Here is a 23514-nt window from a genome sequence, read left to right as displayed (position 1 = left end):
ATAAAATAAAATAAAATATGAAGATGGGTAACTCCAGGCCCATGCTCTCCTGACCTATTTCTATGTTGTTGCACAAGTTTTAGATGCATTCAACCAAAAATACTAATAACCCCTCTGGCCCACAGCCAGGAACATATTATAAGGAGACTCAGATAGCCATGACTTGTTCTCAAGGGGCTCATAGAAAATTCCAGATGAATACTAGAGAAAAAAAATCCTAAGCATGAAATTTACATCAATGTTTTTAAGGGTTCAGAAGTTGTACAGAGGAAGGGAGAAACAGCCACACCAGGGTCCAGTGATGAAATAGTCAAAGGGGGAAATCCAAGAAGTAGTGTAGTTCTCCTTGTCTAATAAAAAAAAAATGTCAAAAGGAAGTAGAAGTTCAGCAGTCAGGGCAAACTATCTCTGGTTCCAAATATTCTGAAGAGAATCCATTACATTTATTCTTTTTTCTGGTAGGGAAAAATAAAAAAGAGAAGAAAGAAAGGAAAGAGAGAGAAAGCCAAAGAAAAAGAGAAGAGGGCAGGGATCATAGTATAATGGTTATGCAAACAGACTCTCATGCCTGAGGTTCCAAAGTCCCAGGTTCAATCCCTTGCACCACTGTAAGCCAAAGCTGAATAGTGCTCTGGTAAGAAGAGAGACAGAGAGAGACAGAGAGAGACAGAAGAAACTGTAAGAGTTGGAAATAAGAAGGAAAGAGAGCAGCTATATCTGGTTTATATTTCTGTGACTAAACATTATAACTAGTCCCTTCAGGTAGTTATTACATGATTGAAGAAAAGAAGGTTAAGGGAATAGGAAGAGAAAAGAAAGGAAGGGACTAAGAAAGAAGAAAGGGGAAAAGAAGAAGAAAGGGAAAAGAAAAAAGGGTTGGAAGAAAGTTGCTAAACAGATGTTCTCCATTAAAAGAAAAAGTGAGATAACTAAAACCAAGAAATGGATGCCTAATCAAGGTCATACGTAAAATAAAATAAAAAATAGTGCTAAGTTGGAGAATTAAAAGTCCAAAAGGCTCCACTCAAGAATGAATCAGTCCAAGCTTCTAGTTGAGAGAGAAAGGAATGAGTGTCTAGAAAGAGGCGGTGAAGGTTCCAGATGCCACCAGGATGCTGGCTAGGCTTCCCTGGATTGAAGACCCCACCAATGTGTCCTGGAGCTCAGCTTCCCCAGAGACACACCCTACTAGGGAAAGAGAGAGGCAGACTGGGGGTATGGACCGACCAGTCAACGCCCATGTTCAGCGGGGAAGCAATTACAGAAGCCAGACCTTCTACCTTCTGCAACCCTCAACGACCCTGGGTCCATGCTCCCAGAGGGATAGAGAATGGGAAAGCTATCATGGGAGGGGGTGGGTTATGGGGATTGGGTGTTGGGAATTGTGTGGAGTTGTACCCCTCCTACCTTATGCTTTTGTTCACTAATCCTTTCTTAAATAAAAAATTTAAAAAAAAAAAAAAAAAAAGAAAGAGGTGGTGACTAGCCCACACTCACACAGTGAGGGCGAGGCCAAGTTCCCAGGCCTAAGAGCCAGCCTTTCCCACCTGAATTCTATTTACCCATCAAGTCACATGCAGCTACTAACCTGACACAGCCTGGTAAGGCCTCAGATTACTCTTCCCTCAAACACAGATTTTCCCTCTTAATTGTAATCTTTAAGTGACTTTCATCACTTCATTGGTATTTTGTCCAGAAGAGAAAGAGCTCTTAACCACACCAGCTACCACAGCCTAACGGTGAATCAATAGATTCCCATATAGGTCTCACGAAGACTCAGAACTTTCCCACTGCTCATCTGAGGGATACCCAGCTTCAAAAGAGGAATAGATTTCTTTCTAGTCAGTGTGGTCCTTGGCAACAGATTGAGGGAAAGCATCACAGTTCCTGTAGCACAGTGATCATGACCAAGTAAAAACTACTCTTTTCCCCCAAATAGAATCAGGCAGGTGGCTGGTAGGAAAAAGACTCCTTCAAATTCCTGAGCACTAGTGCTGGGCATTCATATTAAGGTTCAAAGCAAATTTTATAGAAATAATCCAGATTTTCCCATTTCTCAAAGGAATTTTAGACATACTGTATCCTTCGGGGCCCTATACAATGCCAAAGGAAAGGTAGAACAGAAAGCAATGTGCTGTTTTGCTTTAGTTTTTCCCCCAGGGTTAGCACTGAGGCTTGGTAGCTGCACAATGACTGCTCCCAGCAGCCATTTCTTTATCTTGCTTTTTTTTTTTTTTTTTGTCTTTTCTTATCTCCTCTCCTTCTCTTTCTCTCTCTCTCTCTCTCTCTTTCTCTCTTTCTCTCTCTCTCCCCCTCTCCAGAAATTGGGAGTGAAGGGGAAGATGGAGAGAGAGACCTACTTCACCACTCATGAAACTTTCTCCATGCCGGCAGGGACTGGGGACTCGAATGTGGGTCCTTGCACACTGCAGTATGTGCACTTAACAAGATGCACCATTGCCCAGTCCCTAATTACACCTTTGATACAGTAATAGATGTTTGAAGACCATCAGGACCTCATGAGAATGTAAACTTCTCAAGGGCAAAGAATTGGGTCTGTTCAAGACCATTTCTCTAGTGTTTATAACACTAAACATGTATCAGGCCCACTAAATATTTGCTTATATTATACTCAGAATAAATTCAGAATTAAATGGTATTCATTCATTCATAGCACATTGCTTCTGCCGAGCTGTCTAACTTCATCTTTCTTCAATTTTCCACATATGGCACCCACAAGGCCCCATGAAGAAGCTCCTTCAATAGCCTACAGGTTTTGTACACACTAATTCCTTCTAGAACTACCTGAGCATTCCTATCTCAGTCTTGATATTGAGGGCGGTTGCACTCAGATATGCCAGATATGCAGATTGTTTGCCAGGCCAACGACCACCCCAGGGAACAACTGAGTACACAAGTACCTGCTTGGACTCTGATTACCAAAATATGGCTGCTGGGTGTGAGGGCGATCTGGCTGTGAAGTCTGTCACCCCATTGATCGCCAGGGTTGATTCGGCTGATCTGGCTGGCTAGGCGGGTGTCCCCTTCCTCCCTCACTGCTCCCTCCCAAGCTGCTCACTCAGTCTAAGAGGACAGCCTCCCCCGAATATAGACTGACCCCGGTCCTCGATCAAGGGTATATGAGTAGCTGCACTTCCCTGCTAGAACCTCCAAACAAGCTCTCAAGGTCCAAAATATGTCTGCTGAGAGTGTACTCCACTTACTCAGAAGATGAATCACTTTTTTAAAAAAATATTTATTTATTCATTTATTTTCCCTTTTGTTTCTCTTGTTGTTTTTTTATTGTTGTAGTTATTATTGTTGTTGTTAATGATGTCATTATTGTTGATAGGACAGAGAGAAATGGAGAGAGGAGGGGAAGACAGAGGGGGGAGAGAAAGACACCTGCATACCTGCTTCACCGCTTGTGAAGTGACCCCCCTGCAGGTGGGGAGCCAGGGGCTCAAACTGGGATCTTTATGCCAGTCTTTGCACTTCACAAAGTCCCATAATGGCTAACTATGGCCCTATTTCTTCTTCTAGCGTTTGCCCTTCTTCCGTAGCCAGTCAACAGCATCAGGTTGAGCCTGATGTAAAGTTTCGAGACCTCCTTTGAATCTGGAGAGGTGGCAGTCGTTGACTATGTGGATCATAGTCTGTCTGGAGCCGCAGGGGCAGTTCGGGTCATCTCTGGCTCCCCAGCGATGGAACATAGCGGCGCACCGGCCATGGCCTGTTCGATAGCGATTGAGGAGGGCCCAATCATAACGTGCTAGGTCAAAGCCGGGTTGACGCTTGCAGGGGTCTGTGATGAGGTGTTTGTTCTTTACCTCAGCTGACTGCCAGCTCTGTTTCCAAGAGACTGGAACAGAGAAGTTCAGTGTAGGCGTAGGGGACCAGATTGGATGATGAGACGTCAAGCGTTGGACAGGGTGGGCGAAGATATCCGCGTATATTGGCAGGTCCAGTCGAGCGTAGACGTGGGAAATGAACTTAGATGATGCCGCATCCCAACGAATATCTGGCAGGGCGATGTTGCTAAGAACTGGCAGCCATGGAACCGGGGTGGAACGGATGGTTCCAGAAATTATCCTCATGGAGGAATATAATTTGGAATCGACCGAGTGGACATGGGGGCTACGGAACCATACTGGGGCACAGTATTCTGCAGTGGAATAGCATAACGCCGATGACATCTGCTGTGCAACTCAGGCATCAAAGTTCGACATCCTCGAGGAAACACTCACAAAAGACATGTCTCTGATATCTGATTACTGTAAAAAATGGCGACTAATCCCTAGCACTGCAAAAACGGTATCATCTGTTTTCCATCTACACCATGCCTCGGCCTTGTGTGAGCTTAATGTGCAGCTTGGCGATATGAGAATCCAGCATGAAGTCATGCCAGTCTATCTTGGCATTACTCTCGATCACACTCTGTCATTTCACGAACATCTCATAAAAACTGCAGCAAAGGTGGGCGCGAGGAATAACATCATTGCAAGACTGGCCAGCTCCTCATGGGGCGCGAGCGCTTCCACATGGCCCTATTGACATGATTTTTCTCCAAAGGCCTTTATTCATACCCTAGAATAATTTAGAATTAGTTCACAGTCTCTGACCTGGTATGCTTCCACCTCAGGACTGTGACTTCTACCACTATAGAGGTGATCTTATTAGAAGTTGTCTCCAGAGGCCGGGTTATATCACACCCAGTAGAGCACACACATTACTATGAATGACAACCCAGGATCTAGCCTCTAGTCGCCATTGTTGTAGATCAAAAGTTCTCTCTCTACCTTTTACTCTATCTCTCCCCTCTAACAAAGCAGGGGAAAAATGGCCACCAAGAAAGGTAAAGTCTTTGTTCAGGCACTGACCTTTCATTTATTAACATTGTACTATGTTCATAGCAAGTTTCTAAAAGTGTTTTGGAATAATAGATGGAATAAATGAAGAATAACTGATGCCCAAGTAAACTGCTTTTTTCCCCCCCCAGGGTTACATAATAAGCAAATGATGCAGTAAACTCATGCCCTGCAGACCTCCGGGAACCTAGTTCAGAATTTCCACCTACAGTGGAATCTTTCCTTTTAAACTTCCTTTTTGGAAGCTAACCCCTCAGAGACACCTTATTTAGCAGTGGAAACGAGCCAGATGTACTTAATTAATTTTGAACACTCATGCATCTTACTCACTCAATGTTCAAAAGTTCCCGGTGAACAGAAATAGTTAGAGAGACCCATTTTTCCAACTCCCCCATTCATAATTCTGTCTGTTTGTCACTCCACACCCAGATTTAAGAGGTGCTAAGTTTAAGCAGACCCTATGCCTACACTGACAACTGTCATGACCTGACTTTGGCCCTTTGACTGTTATCCTGCAAACCTTAACCAATGTTGTTTTATCAAGCTGCTTCTCTAAACAGTCTCAGAGTCAGAAGCATTTTGGTTCTCTGAGATAATATGACCCCAAATTGTCTCACCACACAAGTAGCCCAGAAAAGTTAACATAGTGGCAACCCACAGACTGAAGTTCTAATTCTTGTTCTTCTATTCACCCAGTGACCTAGTGAGGCATCAAGGTAGCTTATTCCCCACAATACAACTAGATCCAGACTAAAGTTTCCTGCAGAGGTCAATGATTCCAAGGTTTTGTTGTCTGAAAAATTGGGAAAAAATATGAAGAGAAGAGTTGTACTTGTTTCTCTTTTATCCAAAAAAGAGGTTGAACTGGATGAAGTAGAAGGAACCCACGGTTAGTCTCCAATAGTGGTAATTCTACTGTCTATCACTCTATGACATTGGGCAAGTCACTGAACATCTCAAGCTTTTGCTTCCTCACCTGAACAAGGATTATATTTCTAGGATGAAAGGTTTTTGTCACATCCTTCTTTCTTGATCTACACAGAATCCCAAAGAACAAGGGTTCTGTATTCCAATTTGCATTTCTCCTCTCAATTTCAGTTTCAAATTTCTCTTCTATAAAATACAGTCTATCTCATAGAGTTGTCCCATGGACTAAAAGAAACAGAAGTGTAGCGATCTAGGAGGTGATAACAGTGATGGGCTCTCCAGCATGAGGTCTTGAATTCAATTCTCAGCATTGGATGTGATGTTCTGCTTCTCTCTCTCCTTTATCATTGATAAACAAATCTTTTTTTTTTTAATGAAGCAAAAGTATAGAGCATTTGTTCAATACGTGGTAAGTTAATATGAACTACACTTCTGTTATCATCGTGGCTATTAAGTTATTAAGAAATACCAGAGATTAAAGGGAAGAGTTTCAGTTCTGTCAAACTCCTGTTTCATAGACTTAAATTAATTAAGTAAATTGATTTTTACCCTCTCTGAGTCTACATTCATTTTTTAAATTTTTTAAAAATTGTTTTTATTTATTGGATAGAGACATGCAGAAATCGAGAGGGAATGGAGTGATAGAGAAGGAGAGAGATGGGGGGCAGGGCAGTAGCACACGGGTTAAGTGTATATAGTACTAAGTATAAGGACCTGCTCAAAGATCCAGGTTTGAGCCCCAGCTCCCCCACCTATGGGGGGGGGTCACTTCACAAATGGTGAAGCAGGTCAGCAGGTGTCTTTCTCTTTGCCTTTTGATCTCCCCCTCCTCTCTTAATTTCTCTCTGTCCTACTCAATAAAATGGGGAAAATAGCCTCCAGAAGCAGTGGATCCATAGTGCCACCACTAAGCCGCAGCAATAATCCTGAAGGCAAACAAAAAAAAAGAAAAAAAGAGGGCAAGAGACACATAGACACCTGCAAAACTGCTACATCACTCACAAAGCTTTCCCTCTGCAGGTAGGGGAATGGGAATGTGGCTTGAACCCAGGTCCTTGTGCACTGTGACAAGTGTGCTCAACCTGGTGCACCATGGCCCAACTCTCCCCACCCTTTAGGTGGTGCAGTGGCTGAGGCACTGGACTCTCATGCATGAGGTCCCAGGTTCAGTCCTCGGCAGCACACGTACCAGAGTGATGTCTGGTTCTTTCTCTCTCTCTTATCTTTCTCATTAATAAATAAATAAAATGTTTAAAAAATAAAGTAAATTAAAGGATGAGGGTTCCTGTGGGCCTTCTAGCCCTTACATTCTGTGGGTACCTGTGGGTCTAATGCATGTTTGGGCATGGACAGTTGACCCGGCGGAAGCTCGTCTATCAGTCTCCCCTTGGCATGCCAGCCTTTGTGGTCAAGTGAGATGGGCTGGAGTACTCGGGGAATTCCAACCAGCCCATCAGTCTTGCTGCATCACCCCACTGCTCCTCCCTCTGGTGGGCTTTGCCTTCTTTAAATTTCTGTTTCCCTGTTCCTGCATCACCATCCATACATTCTCATGGCCTTGCTCTCTTTTTCCTTATAAGGAGATATTGGTCTCATTGGCCAGCTGGGTGCCTTCCCCTGCACAACTACCCCTTTATAAACTTGTAACTGAAACAATAAAGCATTCCGTCCATTGTAATAGTGACCTAAGGTGGTTTGTTGTACCGTCTGCCACCATGGCATGCTAGAAGACCGCTCAGCAAGCTCACCCCTGCTGCTACTCGCTCAAGATTCCCTGCTCTCCATCTGTCTCTGGTGGCCAATAGGCCAGACGGTGAAGTGGGAGCTGGGCTGGCCCATTTCCCCCAAGGAAACTGACTGGTACCAGAATCTTTGATCCATTTAATCATCTGCATCTTGGGCTGGAAATGTCCATCTTTACCTTTGCATCTCCCTATTCATTTATCCTCTACAGACCAACTTATTTGAGCCTCCAAGTGTATATTCCCCATATTACAGAGAAGCAAGTAAACAAAAAATGAACACACCTGTTTTCCTTGCTATTAGCATTCAATTATGTACGACACTGCTATTCTCATCAGAAGTGTCTCTTAGTTTTCTCTCCACAGCAACCTGGGTTAGTCAGAAGTCATGTCAGGTGTGGTATTAACAAGTGCTTGGGCTTTAAAGATAGATCAATGGAACAAATTCAATTACAAAGAAGACTAAGGCAAGTATAAACCTATGGGACTACATCAAATTACAAAGCTTCTGCACAGCAAAAGAAACCAATACCCAAACAAAGAGACCCCTCACAGAATGGGAGAAGATCCTTACATGCCATACATCAGACAAGAGTTTAATAACCAAAATATATAAAGAGATTGCCAAACTCAACAACAAGAAAACAAATGACCCCATCCAAAAATGGTAACAGAATATTCATCACAGAAGAGATCTGAAAAAAATGAGAAACACATGAAAAAATGTGAGAGGTTGTGGGGTTAAAAGAACCCTCCTGCACTGCTGGTGGGAATGTCAATTGGTCCAACACCTATGGAAAGCAAGCTGGAGAACTCTAAGAAGGCTAGAAATGGACCTACCCTATGATCCTGCAATTCCTCTCCTGGGGATATATCCTAAGGAACCCAACACACCCATCCAAAAAGATCTGTGTACACATATGTTCTTGGCAGCACAATTTGTAATAGCCAAAACCTGGAAGCAACCCAGGTGTCCAACAATAGATGAGTGGCTGAGCAAGTTGTGGTATATATACACAATGGAATACTACTCAGCTGTTAAAAATGGTGATTTCACTGTTTTCAGCCCATCTTGGATGGAGCTTGAAGAAATCATGTTACGTGAAATAAATCAGAAACAGAAGGATGAATATGGGATGATCTCACTCTCAAGCAGAAGTTGAAAAAATAGGATCAGAAGAGAAAACACAAGGAGAACCTGAACTGGAGTTGGTATATTGCACCAAAGTAAAAGAAGGGGAGAGGATGACAGAGGACCTAATGGGGGTTGTATTGTTATGTGGAAAACTGAGAAATGTTAAGCATGTACAAACTATTGTATTTACTGTAGAATGTAAAACATTAATCCCCCAATAAAGAAATTAAAAAAAAAAAAAAAAAGATCAGGGGTCAAACTGATTCTGTGCCTATCCGTGTCCTTGTATCTTTCTTAGATGGTACAAGGTAAATCACTTCCACTCTCTAAATCTGGAAAGGGAGACAGCAATGATAACATAATAGGATTTGAGGATTCTATGCCAAGAAGCCTTCTGCTTGGATAAATCAGTAGTGATCATGTGAAAGGGCTGGAAGTTGCCTTTCTGTGGCAGCTTCCTCAGGGTGTGTGGTATAAAGAAAGCACAAGAAAGTGTCGGTAGGACTCATCCACTGAGAGCTCAGAAATCCAAATCCTCTAGCTAACAGACTTCCCCCACAGACATGCCTCTGCCACAAAGGGTTAATGTTCAGTCACCCTCCTGACCTCTTTCCTTTCCAAACTAGCACTGGCTAAAAGCCCTGGGCAGCTTCTATTCTCTCATTGGACCCTGCCTGCCTCGCCCAGTCACCTGAAAAGTTCTCAGGAAGGTGAAGAAAATCCAAACAAACCCCTTTTGCTATGATTTCCCCCAAACACTCTCCAGACAGATGCAGTTAATAAAGCATCCGGGTAGCTGTATAAAACTTCCAGGCTGACCTGCCAACACTCATGTTCAGCAGGGAAGCAATTATGGAAGCCAGACTTTCCACCTTCTACACCCCAGAATGATCCTGGATCCATTCTCCCAGAAGGATAAAGAATAGGAAAACTATCAAGGGAGGGGTTTGGATGTGGAGTTCCAGTGGTGGGAATTATGTGGAACTGTACCCCTCTTATTCTATGGTCTTGTGAATATTTTCATGTTATGAATTTTAAAAAAGCTTTCGGTCTGGGTAGGAGGCATGAAAACAAGGGAATTAGGTCAAAGTCTGTCCTGGGTAGGGTCAACCTGTTGGTATGCTTCTGGGTTCTGCTTCTAAGACCCCTTCTGTTTCATTGGTTTGATCCCCCCTGCTTAACACTGTATTCTATTTGCATAGCCACTGTTGACTGAGCACCCCCCTGCCTCCAGGACATTGGTTTAATCCTCACTGGTTTGTGCTTTTTCCTTCTCCCCACCCCCTATCCTAGTACATCCTTTTCAGACCTGACTCTTCTGCCTCAGGATAGAGAAGGACAAGGTTGTGATTAGAGATAGCTTAGATTGTGCTGCGTTCCACATGAATAAAGACTGAACTGAGTACCACTCAGCCATGAGTCCCTGGTCGTCTCTGTCTCCCACCCGTGAAGCTCAGCCCGGCATCGACCCCTTCTCCCTTCTAGCTGCTCCTGTAACATAGACCCCACTGGGGTCAGGGGCTACAGACTAAAGATCAGCGCAATCCAAAAAATAAACACAAAAGCCAATTGCTAGGAGACGCAAAGCATGCCATGCAAGACAGTCACTGGCATGCTGAAAGTAGGCACAACTTCCTCCAAAAATCAAGATAATGCTCCCTCGCAAATACATCAGAATCCATTAAAGGAATAGAACTGAACGGGCTAGAATTTGGCATTTGGAGATGATCAATGACAAATAATGATTTCTAAATAGATGATACATGAGAAAGAGGCTGAAATTTTAATAAGGGGGGAAAAAAAACATCAGTATTCCAAATGCAGTGACTGGTCCATCAAAGGAACCAGTGCATTGATTCCATTCCCCATTCCTCATGCAGTTCCTCTTCTCCTGCAACTTCAAGTCTACGTTATTTATGAGCTGCAAACTCCCTTGCCAGTTGCAGCTATCTTTGAACACACTTGCCAAGCCCATGCTGACTAAATACAGTACTGTCTCTACTTGTGTTTTTCTGGCATGATGTAGCAGGACACAGTATGGAAGTACACCACCTGGAAGACTAGTCTCAAACAATGGCAGACACCAGGCCCAAGCCCTCCATTTCAGGAAGGTATTATCTTCCACTCCTCTAATTCCTAGCTTTCTATCTTCTTCCTTATTAGCCCCTACCCCCACCTCTGCTTCTTACACCTGCTAATCTTGCTCTGGTTTTATTGAGGAAATAGATTGTCTCAGGCCAGAGCCACCCATTCCAGCAAATATTTCCACCCTTGTTCTTCTGTGTCCTCTCCACCTTCCTGTCTGGGAGTCTACAGGTCTTTCAGTGTTCTTATCCTCACCAGCCTCCCCTGTGCTGATGCTGAAGAATGCTCATGTTACCATGTGAGGACGTGGGCCACACCTACAGGGGGAAGCTTTGTAAGAGGTAAATAATTGCTGCAGGTGTTTTTCCTTCTCTCTCTCTCTCTCTCTCTCTCTCTCTCTCCCTCTCTCCCTCTCTCCATATATCAAAAATAAAAGGGGAAAAAATGAACACTAGGAGCAATGGAGTTGTCATGCAGGCACTGAGCCCTAGCAATAACTCTGGTACTAATAAAATAAAATAAATAAAAGTCTAAGGAAATAGCATAGTGGTTTCTGTAGCAGTTCCTCACATGAGGCACTAAATGTCCTATTTATAAGTTCAGTTCCTGACACCACAATAAGCCAGAGCTAAGCTGTGCACTTGTTTAAAAAAAAAAACTATATAATATATAATAAAGCATCTTCTAGTTGTTTGTAGTGAGTCAGAATCTATTTTAAAAACTCATTTCATCAGTTATCACACAACTCTTTTGCATAGGTATGCTATCTTCTCTTTAAACAGAAAAAAGAAAGGTCCAACTAGTGGCTTGTGAAGGTAGGTGGCAGAGTGGAGACTTAAATCCAAGTATATCTGACATAAAGTCCACATTATTTATCAGTCTGGGTATGACTCATTTCCCCTCTAAATTTTCCATCATTTATATTTCTCTTCTTTTAGTTTTCATAGTATCCTAGGCTTAACTTTGTTATTCCTTTCTTTTTATCTACATATTGAGTTCCCTCTTGAGACTGTATAGCTCTTGAGGGCAGGAACTATAGCTGATACACAAAGCAGGAGCTCAGTGCTCAGTCACTGACTGAACTAGGAGAATGAACAAACAAACTCTGCTTGTACTCACTACTGTGCCTTGGTTTTTCCTTAATTTCCTTTGCTGTCACTAATGATGACTTTATGAGCTTGTCTCCTTAGGGGATCACCATTCATTTCCTCTCATGTCTTTATTCATGCTGGGGTCGTCCAACTAAACAGAGGTGACATCATGGTCATGGAACTCTTTAGCCAATAAAGGTGAAATCTCAGACACCATCCTGTGAACAAAGCAGAAAGAAAAATGTTGAAAACTAGCATCAACAGAAAAATTTTTGTTGAATAAAAAAGAAAGAAGAGAGAGAAAGAAAGAAAGAAGGAAAGACAGACAGAGAAAGGCAAAAAGACAAAAAGAAAGCCTTTGCCCATTCATGCCAGAGTAATGAGGAGAAAAAAAAAAAAAAAACAGAACAGAGAAGTAGGAGGTAGAGGCTGCTGTGTGTGGCAGAAACTGATCTTCAAAGATTAAAAAGAAATGAAAAAAATATTGGCACACAGCTATCAGTTAGACGTTAAGAGATAATGTTTACAGGCAACACTGTCTACTGAGACTGTCCCATTGGTGTCAAAACTAATTCCAGCCCTTCCTCCCAATACCCTGAGCCTAAGAAGAATATGGTGTTTACTTAGGTACAAAGGATTCCACCCCCTGTAGCAGGCACCTTCACAGGGAGAGTTCTGACTGAGAACGGCTTGGACCACATATTCCACAGTTTGGTCAACAAAGTGGCAATTATCCTTTATTTGCCCTCTCCACTGTCACCGCAAACATCGCGATATCTCCACAAATGCCACCAAAGGTCTTGTCAACACTCGCAAGAATCAGAGTGCACATGTGCATGCGTGCTTATACTTAGACGGACACACACACACACACACAGACTTGCATGAATTTCCAGGGAGATTCATAAATATATCTTAGCAAATATATGTATATGCTTTCTCATATAATAGCACATATTTTTGCACATGCATAAATTTAATGAGAAACTCTCCAGTTTTATATATTGCCCTGGAGCAAGTAAATGGTGCTAAATAATGTTAGCCACGAATTTTCTTTTTCAAGGACGGGAACTACTCCCTGTCCCAATCCAACTTTCTTTTTTTTTTTTTTTCTTTTATTTAAGAAAGAATTAATTAACAAAACCATAGGGTAGGAGGGGTACAACTCCACACAATTCTTACCACCCAATCTCCATATCCCACCCCCTCCCATGATAGCTTTCCCATTCTCTATCCCTCTGGGAGCATGGACCCAGGGTCATTGAGGGTTGCAGAAGATAGAAGGTCTGGCTTCTGTAATTGCTTCCCCGCTGAACATGGGCATTGACTGGTCAGTCCATACTCCCAGTCTGCCTCTCTCTTTCCCTAGTAGGGTGGGTCTCTGGGGAAGCGGAGCTCCAGGACACATTGGTGGGGTCTTCAGTCCAGGGAAACCTGGCCGGCATCCTGATGACATCTGGAACCTGGTGACTGAAAAGAGAGTTAACATACAAAGCCAAACAAATTGTTGAGGAATCATGGACCCAAAACTTGGAATAGTGGAGAGGAAGTGTTAGGGGGATACTCACTGCATACTCTAGTGTACTTCTGCTTTCAGGTATGTATTTTGCAGTAGTTTATGGATACGTGTGAACATATGCTCTCTCTCACAGAACCTGGTGTATATCTAGGTTTTGGGACTTTGTTAGAAAGTGAACCACCTGGGATGGAATTAGAGTATACTATGAAAGGGAAAGGTCTCACCCAAGTAATGAAGCTGAAGGGTTGTCATTCCACACGTGAAGTCTCTGGACACAGTCTGAGGTGAAGCATGTTGAGGTGGTAATTGTTGTGTTGATTAGGTTGTGATCGGCTGGTGCAATATTATTTGATATGGATTGGGAGAGAGATGGGGTGCATTGGATCGACCTTCTCGTGGTGCATCCCGTGAGTACCCATTCATTGGGAAAACTGACGATCCTTCCTAGCCGACTGAATCCACATGGATCCCAGTCACTTTCAAAGCCATTTAACTGGCTACGGAAGAAGGGCAAACGCTAGAAGAAGAAGAAGATTGGGAGAGGCATACGGGAAAGTGGGCCCTATCCAAGGGTTCCAGGATTGGGGAAGTAGAGTCTCTATAGTGGAGATGTGAGGTTCCTGCTGTCTTAGGGTTCAAAAAAAGAATCGATAGTTAATGTTATCATCACATTATTTGGTAATTGGGTTAACTTTGAAAAGTCCTTTTGTTAGGGTTTGCTGTACAGTACCCATTATCTTGTATATAGCTGTGCTACTGGTTGCCTCTGATCTACTTGGTCTAGGCTTTTGAGAGAGTCTGCATATCAATTACACTGCATATATTAAGAAAAGATTCAGTCTGTGTTTTAAAAAACTTCGAGACATACAATTAATTTCCCCCCTCTCATATTAATTAACTAGTGATTTATATGACTACATTTTACTAGGAGTGTACATAAACACCATTCCCACCACCAGAAGACTGTGACCCATCCCTCCCAACCACTCCCACCCCCCACTGTCCCAGGAAGCTGCATGTCTACCCCTCACCACAGGGTTTTTACTTTGGTGCCCTACTTACAATTTGGTCAGGTCCTGCTTTTAGTTTCCCTTTCAGATCTTCTTTCTCAACTTCTGTTGATGAGTGGGGATCATCCCATACTCATATTTATCTTTCTGACTTAGCTCACTTAACATAATTCCTTCTAGCTCTGTCCAAGATGGGTCAGCGAAGGTGAGTTCATTGTTCTTGATAGCTGCATAGTATTCCATTGTGTATATATACCACAGCTTTCTCAGCCACTCATCTGTTGTTGGGCACCTGGGTTGCTTCCAGGTTTTAGCTATTATGAATTGTGCTGCTATGAACATAGGAGTACACACCTCTTTTTGGTTGGGTGTTATGGAGTCCTTGGGGTATGGAGTCCCAGGAGAGGAATTACTGGATCATATGGAAGGTCTATGTCTAGCCTTCTGAGAGTTTTCCAGACTGCTCTCCACAGAGGCTGTACCAATTTACATTCCCACCAGCAATGTAAAAGGGTTCCTCTGTCCCCACAACCTCTCCAGCATTTGTTGCTGCTGTCCTTTTTGATTATGCCATTCTTACAGGAGTGAGGTGGTATCTTAGTGTTGTCTTAATTTGCATTTCTCTGACAATCAGTGACACAGAGCAGTTTTTCATATGTTTGTTAGCCTTTTGGATCTCCTTTGTAGTGAATGTTTTGTTCATATCCTCTGCCCATTTTTGGATGGGATCATTTGCTTTTTTGGTGCTAAGTTTGCTGAGCTCTTTATATATTTTGGTGATTAGTTTCTTGTCTGATGTATGGCATGTGGAGATCTTCTCCCATTCTGTGAGGGGGTCTCTTTGTTTGTTTAATAGTTTCTTTGGATGTGCAGAAGCTTTTCAATTTGATGTAGTCCCATTGATTTGTTTCTGCTTTAGTCTTCCTTGCAATTGGGTTTGATTCATCAAAGATGTCCTTGAGATGTAGGTGGGAAACTGTTTTACCAATGTTTTCCTCTAAGTATTTGATTGTTTCTGGTCTGACATCCAGGTCTTTGATCCATTTGGAGTTGATTTTTGTTTCTGGTGAGATAAAGTGGTTCAATTTCATTCTTCTGCATGTTATAACCCAGTTTTCCCAGCACCATTTATTGAAGAGAGCCTCCTTCTTCCATTTAATCCTTTGGGCCCCCTTATCAAAGATTAGATGTCCATAGGTGTCCAATCCAACTTTCTAGCCCTTTTTCTCTATTCTGACACCATTCTCTCAGACATTATTCTTATCCAACCTCAGGCTAGCTACCAAACTCAAGCAAAACTACCATACTTATAGCTTCTACCCTAAAATCCCTAATCTCAACCACTCAATCCTACTTTTTGGTTCCTCTTTATTAAGTATTTTGTCTCAATTTAGGTCATGCCACCTTCCAGACACCAAGTTACAGATGATACCATGATACCATGACTCCATCCCAATTTCTTTGGGCAGACAACCTCACCAGTATGTCCTGAACACTCACATCTCCAGAGCTCTGGTCCGCTAGGGAAAGATAGAAACAGGCAGGGGCTATGGTCACCTTATCAATGCCCATGCTCAGTAGAGAAGCAGTTATAGAAGCCAGAACTCCTACTTCCTGCTCCCCCAAAACAACCTTGATCCATACTTCCAGTTGGGGACAGTGATAGGATGAAGATGAGAGGGCTCTGAACTCCAACTCCATCAGCATCCAGAGAGAGAAAGAAGGAAAAGGAGAGGGACATATGGAGGTAGTTATGTTGTCATGAGTGGCTTGGAGCAGAAGAGAGAATTGAATCAGAAAAAGAAGGGCAACTATGTATAAATGTGGACAGATAGTCCTAGAGAAGATGGTTGGCCCATGTCTACAACCTTAGGGGAACTGTGGTGGACTACAGTGGGGAGAGTGAAGATTCAGAACTCTGGTGGTGGGAATGGTGTGGATTCAAACCCCTGTTGACATGTAGTTCTATAATATAAAAATTAATAAATAATTTGTTTAAAAAAGAAGGAAGGAAAAAAAGAGGGAGGGAGAAACTTTTTTTAAGAAAATTTAAAAGTCTCTCTCCTCCCCCATTAATTAATGAAGCAGATTTTTTAAAAAGTTTTCTTATATAAAAAAAGGGAGGGATTGTAAAAGTGAGATATTTCCTTCAGGTTGAAGTCGCAAACGTACACGGAGGCCAAACTATGCATTCTTGTAAATCTATCTAAGAAGTATGAACTCCCTCTGAAACCTTTCTCTAGAGAGGTTTTTAAGAAGTAATATGACTGGATTCGTATAGCACAAGTCCTATGAAGCCCCTGAGACTCTTTCCTGGCAGGAGCAAACAAACTACTTTTTAGAGACCAGGACACATGGGACTCCCACAGAAAATACAAGTCCTGCTCTAGTTAAACTCACAACTAAAAAAAAAAAAATTACAACCCACACATAATATTTTTAGTATCCTCGATGCAAATTAAAAGCCAGAGGGATTTTACTTCTTCATACTTATTTGATAGCTAAAATTAAGAAGTTCAAAATACTGATTATTGAAAATGACAATCAATGGGAAAACTCACACATGGCTGGCTGATAACACTATTAATTTGATCCTGCTATAGCTGAGAGTGTTTTGGCCATAATGTCTATGAAAGTTGAAATGCATGTCATCCTATCACATATCACCCCACAATTACATTTATGTGCTCATTGAGACTAAAATTCTCACTTAAACAAGGAGAAATAAGTAAAGATATACACTGATTTGTGTTTGTAATAGTGAAACATTAAAAGCAATCTAAATGTATACTAATTCTAGAATGGGTGAATAAGGTATAACTTGCACACAATAACTTTTTAGGGTAGCTAAAATTGTCTAGGCAATGGGTGGTGGCACACATGGTTAAGCTCATGTTCAAGCCCCCAGCCCTCATCTGCAGGGGGAAAGCTTCAAGAGTGGTGAAGCAGTGCTGCGGGTGTCTATCTCTCCCTCTCTGTTTCCCTCCTCCCCTCTTGGTTTCTCTTTAACCAGTAAATAAACAAACAAATAAACAAAAATATAACAATAAAATTTAAGTAAAAAAATACTCCATGTACCATCATGGATACATATCAAAAGATACAATGCTGATAATATCTACAGATATTATCTAAAGATTTATTTGTAGGGCAAGGGTAGATAGCATAATGGTTATGCAAAGACACTGACATGCCTGGAGCTCCCAAGTCCCAAGTTCAATCCCTCACACCACCATAATCCAGAGTGAGTGGTGCTCTGGGAAAAAAAAGAGTTATTTTTATATCAGATATAAAAATATATATGTTTGTATATATATATATATATATATATATATGTATGTATAGCTCATGTGTACATACATGTTTTATAAATCATATATATATATGTTGGGCCAACTTAGAACACCTGCACAAAAATTTAGGATAATGGTTACTCTGGAATTAAAAGACTAGGCTTAAAATATATATTCAAAGCCTCTCTTTGTTTGTTTGTTTGCTATGAAATTCCTGATATATAAAACACAAAGCATGGTTGGGCTGCTGAAATAGTACACTTGAATAGAGTGCTGCCTTGACAAATGTGGGCCCAGGTTCTAACCTGGGCCCCATCGTACTGAATGAAGTTTCAGTGCTATGGTCTCTCTCCCTCTCTCTCTCTCTCTCTCTCTCATCTGCCTCTCTCTCTATCTTTAAAGTAATAATAAAACATAAAATCAAACATTTAATCTACAAGTTATACAGCATAATAATTTAAAATTTCCCACCACGGGGCCAGAGTGGGCACCATTGGTTGAGAGCACATTATCATATGCAAGAATCCCAGTTCAAGCCCCTGATCCCCATCTGCAAGAGGGACACTTCACTGGATGTGAAGCAGTGTTGCAGGTAGCCCTTTTTCTCTCTCCCTCTTCAATTTCTTTGTGCAGTCAAAATTAAAAATAAAAAAATCCCATCATGGAAATATAATTTAACTGGAGAGTAATCACTGACATAATAATGCTCATACTTCTAGTTGCTTAATTCACTCACTGACATGTGTCAGATTGTATAGCTGTGCACTGTTGGCTCTTACAAAAATAAAATAAATAAGTAAGCATGTTAGCCTTTTTTTTTTTTTTTTATAAACCTCCTGCTCTGGAATGAGAGGCAACCACTATCTGAACTTCTTTTTTCTTTGTCTTTAACTGTTTTTGTTTGTTTGTTTTTAATAGTAACAGTATTTAATCTGGAACAAAGAGGGTGAACTTGCTAATCTGTTGTTGCTAAGTGGTTCTCATGTTATTCTCTCTATTGTAATTTTGAAATATACTGAAATTTAAAAATAGAAAAAGTACCATGTGAAAGATGTTATTTCCTAAGCAGGAGAAGGATGTGTTATATTTTTACTTTGGAAAGCTCCCTCTGACCCCTGTATGGAAGAATTCTTATAAATGATTGATGGAATCAGAGATACTTGATAAAGAAACACAAGGCTAATAAAGAATTCATAGGGGTCAGACAGTGCTGCGTCCAGGTGAGCGTTCACTTCATATGGGCTTGAGCTCCTGCTCCCCACCTGCAGGAAGAACATTTCATGAGCAGTGAAGCAGCTTTGCAGGTGTCTCAATTTCTTTCTGTCCTAGTGAAAGTTAGAAAAAGAGACAGAAAGAATAAAAGAAAGGGAGAGAGAGGGAGTCGGGCCGTAGTGCAGTGGGTTAAGCGCATGTGGCAGCGAAGCGCAAGGACCAGCATAAGGATCCCGGTTCATGCCCTGGGAACCTCTACCTGCAGATGAGTCACTTCACAAGTGGTGAAGCAGGTCCCAGGTGTCTATCTTTCTCTCCCCCTCTCTGTCTTCTCCTCCTCTCTCCATTTCTCTCTGTCCTATCTAACAGTGACAACATCAATAACAATAACTACAACAACAATAAAAAACAACAAGGGCAACAAAAGGGAAATAAGTAAAAAAAATTAAAAAAAAAAAAGAAAGGGAGAGAAAGTTAGTGAGTGGTGTGGAAATAAAGGCAAAGGATAAATTTAAAAACTATTTAACGGGGTTGGGTGGTAGCGCATCTGGTTTGGCACACGTTACGATACGCAAGGACCTGGGTTCAAGTCCCTGGTCACCAGTACTTGAGGGGGGAAGCTTTGTGAATGGTAAAGCAGAGTGCTGCAGGTCTCTCTCTCTCTCTCTCTCTCTCCCTCTCTCTCTCATTGCTTTCCCTCTCAATTTCTGGCTGTCTCTACTCAATAAATAAAGATTTTAAAAAATGGGGAGCTGGGCAGTAGCGCAGCAGGTTAAGCACACATGGCGCTAAGAGCAAGGACCCGCCTAAGGATACCAGTTCGAGCCCCCAGCTCCCCACCAGCAGGGGAGTCGCTTCACAGGCAGTGAACCAGGTCTGCAGGTGTCTTTCTCTCCCTCTGTCTTCCCCTCCTCTCTCTATTTCTGTCTTATCTAACAAAGATGACATCAATAACAACTACAACAACAATAAAAAAAAACACAAGGACAACAAAAGGGAAAATAAATTAAAAATAAATTTTAAAATGTTATAAAAATACAGACTATTTAGAGGACTAGTCAGGTGGTGAACCCAGATAAGCTTGTACATTATCATGTACAAGGACCAGCGTTCGAGCCCCAGTTCCCCACCTGAAAGGGGGACTAGCTTCACAAGCTTTGAAGAATTACTTCAGGTCTCTGTGTGTTTCTCTCTCTCTCTCTCTCTCTCTCTGTGTGTGTGTGTTTCTCTCCCTCTCTCTCTTTCTTCCTTTCTCTCTCTCTCTCAATTTCTCTCTGCCCTAGTGAAAGGCAAAGAGAGAAAGAGAGAGAGAGTGCCTCAAAGAGTGGTGGATTTGTTATGCAGTTACCAATTTCCAGTGATAATCCTAGTGGCAGAAGGAAAAAACAAGCAAAAACAAAACAAAACAAACAAAAAACACCACCAACTATTTAGGAAGTAAAATCACCAATATATTGTCAGCCTTTTAGTATTAAACTTCTCTCTCTCACCCTCCCTCTCTCTCTCCTTCCTTCCTTCTTTCCTTTGTTCCTACTCCATCTTCCTCTCCTTCCTTTTCTTCTTTTTACAAACATCGAATCCCTTTTCCAACTGAAACAGGAGACAGAACTGAGCAAGAACACGAATAAATTTGTTGCTTTGTAACCTTTCAAGGACAATTGCACAGATCAAGTCTCCTCCCAGTCAACAAATCTGATTTCTAGTACCTTGCTTTCTATTTTGAACTTTATACATTGATTTTTTTCCCATGAATTCACTTATATTGCTTACTGTTCATTCATTGTTGAATAGTCTATCTTTCTTTACTTCTCATGCAGATATTTAATTTCACTATTCAATTATTCAATCAGTTGTGGGTGGTAATTTGAGTTACTTCCAGTTTGGGATAGTACTCCCATAAGCACTCTTCTACACGTCTTTTGGCAACTATACATCCTTTATGGCGTACTTTCAAGATGGGATTTTTGGGACATGGAGTATGCTTATTAGTTTTAGTAGGTACTGCTAAAGTTTTCTAAAATGGTTGACCAATTTATAAACTCTTTAGCATTTCATATTTTTTCATTATCATTTAAAAAATTCAACAAAGCTGCCATGGGGTCACAGATAGGTAAGGATATCTCATTGTGACTTAAATAAATATTTTCCCCATCATCAATAAAGTTGAACATGCTTTCATAAGTGTGTTAACTATTTTTATATTGTTAGGAAGTTTAATGGACTGCTTCCCCTATTCATTATAAATTATGAACTGTTTAGGAATCAAAATCAAATGACCCAAGCCTTTCTGATACAAAACATTTACCTCTGATATCTAGGACCATTTATTCTATATCTTTAGTAAAGACGCATGTAGAATCTAAATAGGGTGGTCCAGGAAGTAGTGCAGTGGATAAAGCATAAGGCTCTCAAGTATGTGGTCCTGAGTTCAATCCCTGGCAGCACATGTACCAGAGTGATATCTGGTTCTTTCTCTCCTCCTATCTTTCTCATTAATAAATAAATAAAAGATTTTCAAAAAGAGAGTGAGGGATTCTGAATAAGAGTGTATAAACTTGCAAAAAAAAAAAAAAAAACAACAACCTAGTATAGCTACAGGCCCTTTGAAATTGCCTAGAAAAGTACTAAACTAATAAAGAGACTTCATGTAGCAATGAAGAGCAAGCTGGTCAGGGTGGCAGAAAAAAAGAAGCCATGAGTCTCATGGACTTAATCCCATGCCCTGAAATCACATGGAGTTTATCTGGATAAAATTTGAAATTACTTGGGCCCAATACCCCACCCCACCCCTCTTTCCAGTCTCTCTTATCAACAGGAATGTCTATAGATGTTATTCTGTGCCACCTTGAAATTTTAAAAGCAAATAGATCATTTGACATTCACATGTGCACAAACGGAGAGTAATGCCTCAGGGTAGAATAAATCTAGAGCCGAACACTTACCTGGTTTAGATAAATTCTGACGGTAAGACGTGAGGCATTTAGCTTATCCGTATAGCTGTTCAATGTGGTAGTAGGGAATGCACCCAGGACCTCCCAAATGCATGTGTAACTCTCTGGACCAGTTTTTATTTCATATTGGGTCAGGGATGCAAAGCACTACTCTGCCATCCATGGAGTCATCTTGGTGATGTCTCTGGTGCTCCGGTCTGGTGCCAGGGCTAGAATCTGTAAATTCAGACATACTAAGGCTTGTACTTTTACCCACCGAGTCATTTCCTGGACCCTGAGATGTCAAACTTTGAGCTAATCCAATTTTGATGGGACTTTAGATTTTAGGTTTCTGCTGTAATCTTGGGAAGGGGTGAATGTATTTTATATATGGAATGAATGTGAATCTCTGAGGACTGGAGGATGAACTGGGGTAGACAGAATAATGGCCCCTTCAAAGATGCTAAATCCTAATCCCTGGAAATGTATATATATGGTGAATGCATTTGACATAGCAAAAGGGAATAAGGGTAAAAGATGGAATTTAATTTGCTCATTAGCTGACTTTAACATAGGTAGATTATCCAGTTCTCTCAAAGTGGTCTCAACATAATCTCCAATGTCCTAAATGTGGAAGGGGTGGCAGAGGAGAAGCAGAGTGAGGAGGCTTAGCCCAGTGAAGGTGGAGGAAGACCACAAACCAAGGAAAGTGGGCGGCCGATAAAGACTGGGGAAGATCATTCAACAGCTTCCCCCCTAAAGCCTCATGCATTGCCAGATAATTCATTTGTGTTGTTTGAAGTCACTGTGTGGTAATTGTCACAGCAGCCATAGGAAGTCAGTACAAATCCCAGCCTGCAGAGCACTCTAGTAAGATCTCGGCCAAGTTATTGCATCTTTCTAGTTCCTCTTTCTCCAAATAAGAACTACTGGCTCAGGGAGGTACCTGATGATTAGAGTGGATGTCTTGTACAGGTGAAGATCTGGGTTTATCCCCAGCAACACATCAAAGATGGAGCAACGGGGATCAGGCAGTGGCTCACCCAGAAGAGCTCATATTGTCATGTGTAAAAGGATCCAGCACTTAGCCTTTAATCACCACATGGAAATGGCTGCAGTTGAGCTAAATAAGTTCCACAGGTGATTGAGTGGTGTTTTGGATGTCTCTCTATCTCTCTCAGTCTCTCACCTCATCTAAAAGAAACAAAAATAAAAGGGAAAAAATGGCTGACTGGAGCACTGTGCAGGTACTGAGCCCCAGTGATAATCCTGGGGGTGGAGCAAGATGGAATAGTGCTCTGGTCTCTCTCTCTCATAAAATAATTGCGAACCACAAGGATCAAAAGAAACGAGTAGAGATGTATGGCACACAGGTGCTCAAGTGATGTGAATTATCAGCTTCCCCTCTGCATTCAGGTTGGGAAAACACAGGGAAGAAAAGCAGAAACCAAATGCCATTATCCAGTGTACTCTCTTTCCTTTGAAGTAGGCTAAATAAAGGACTCCCTCTGAATTTTCCAAACACACTTTATCTAGAGCATGACACTTTATCTGCCTTTGGGGTACTCAATCGCTCCTCCCTACTTCCCCAATGAAAACTTCCTTTAGAATACAAAAGCTCGTTAGAGGACACTGAAATGGGAGTCCAGCCGGATCCCAACTCTGCAAACAGAGTTTTTCAGAGTTGAAAAACAGGTCAGGC

Source organism: Erinaceus europaeus, chromosome 13 (genome assembly GCF_950295315.1).
Source record: "Erinaceus europaeus chromosome 13, mEriEur2.1, whole genome shotgun sequence".
Lineage (NCBI taxonomy): Eukaryota > Metazoa > Chordata > Mammalia > Eulipotyphla > Erinaceidae > Erinaceus > Erinaceus europaeus.
The sequence above is the reverse complement of the archived record's forward strand: the minus strand, read 5'-3'. Positions refer to the sequence as shown.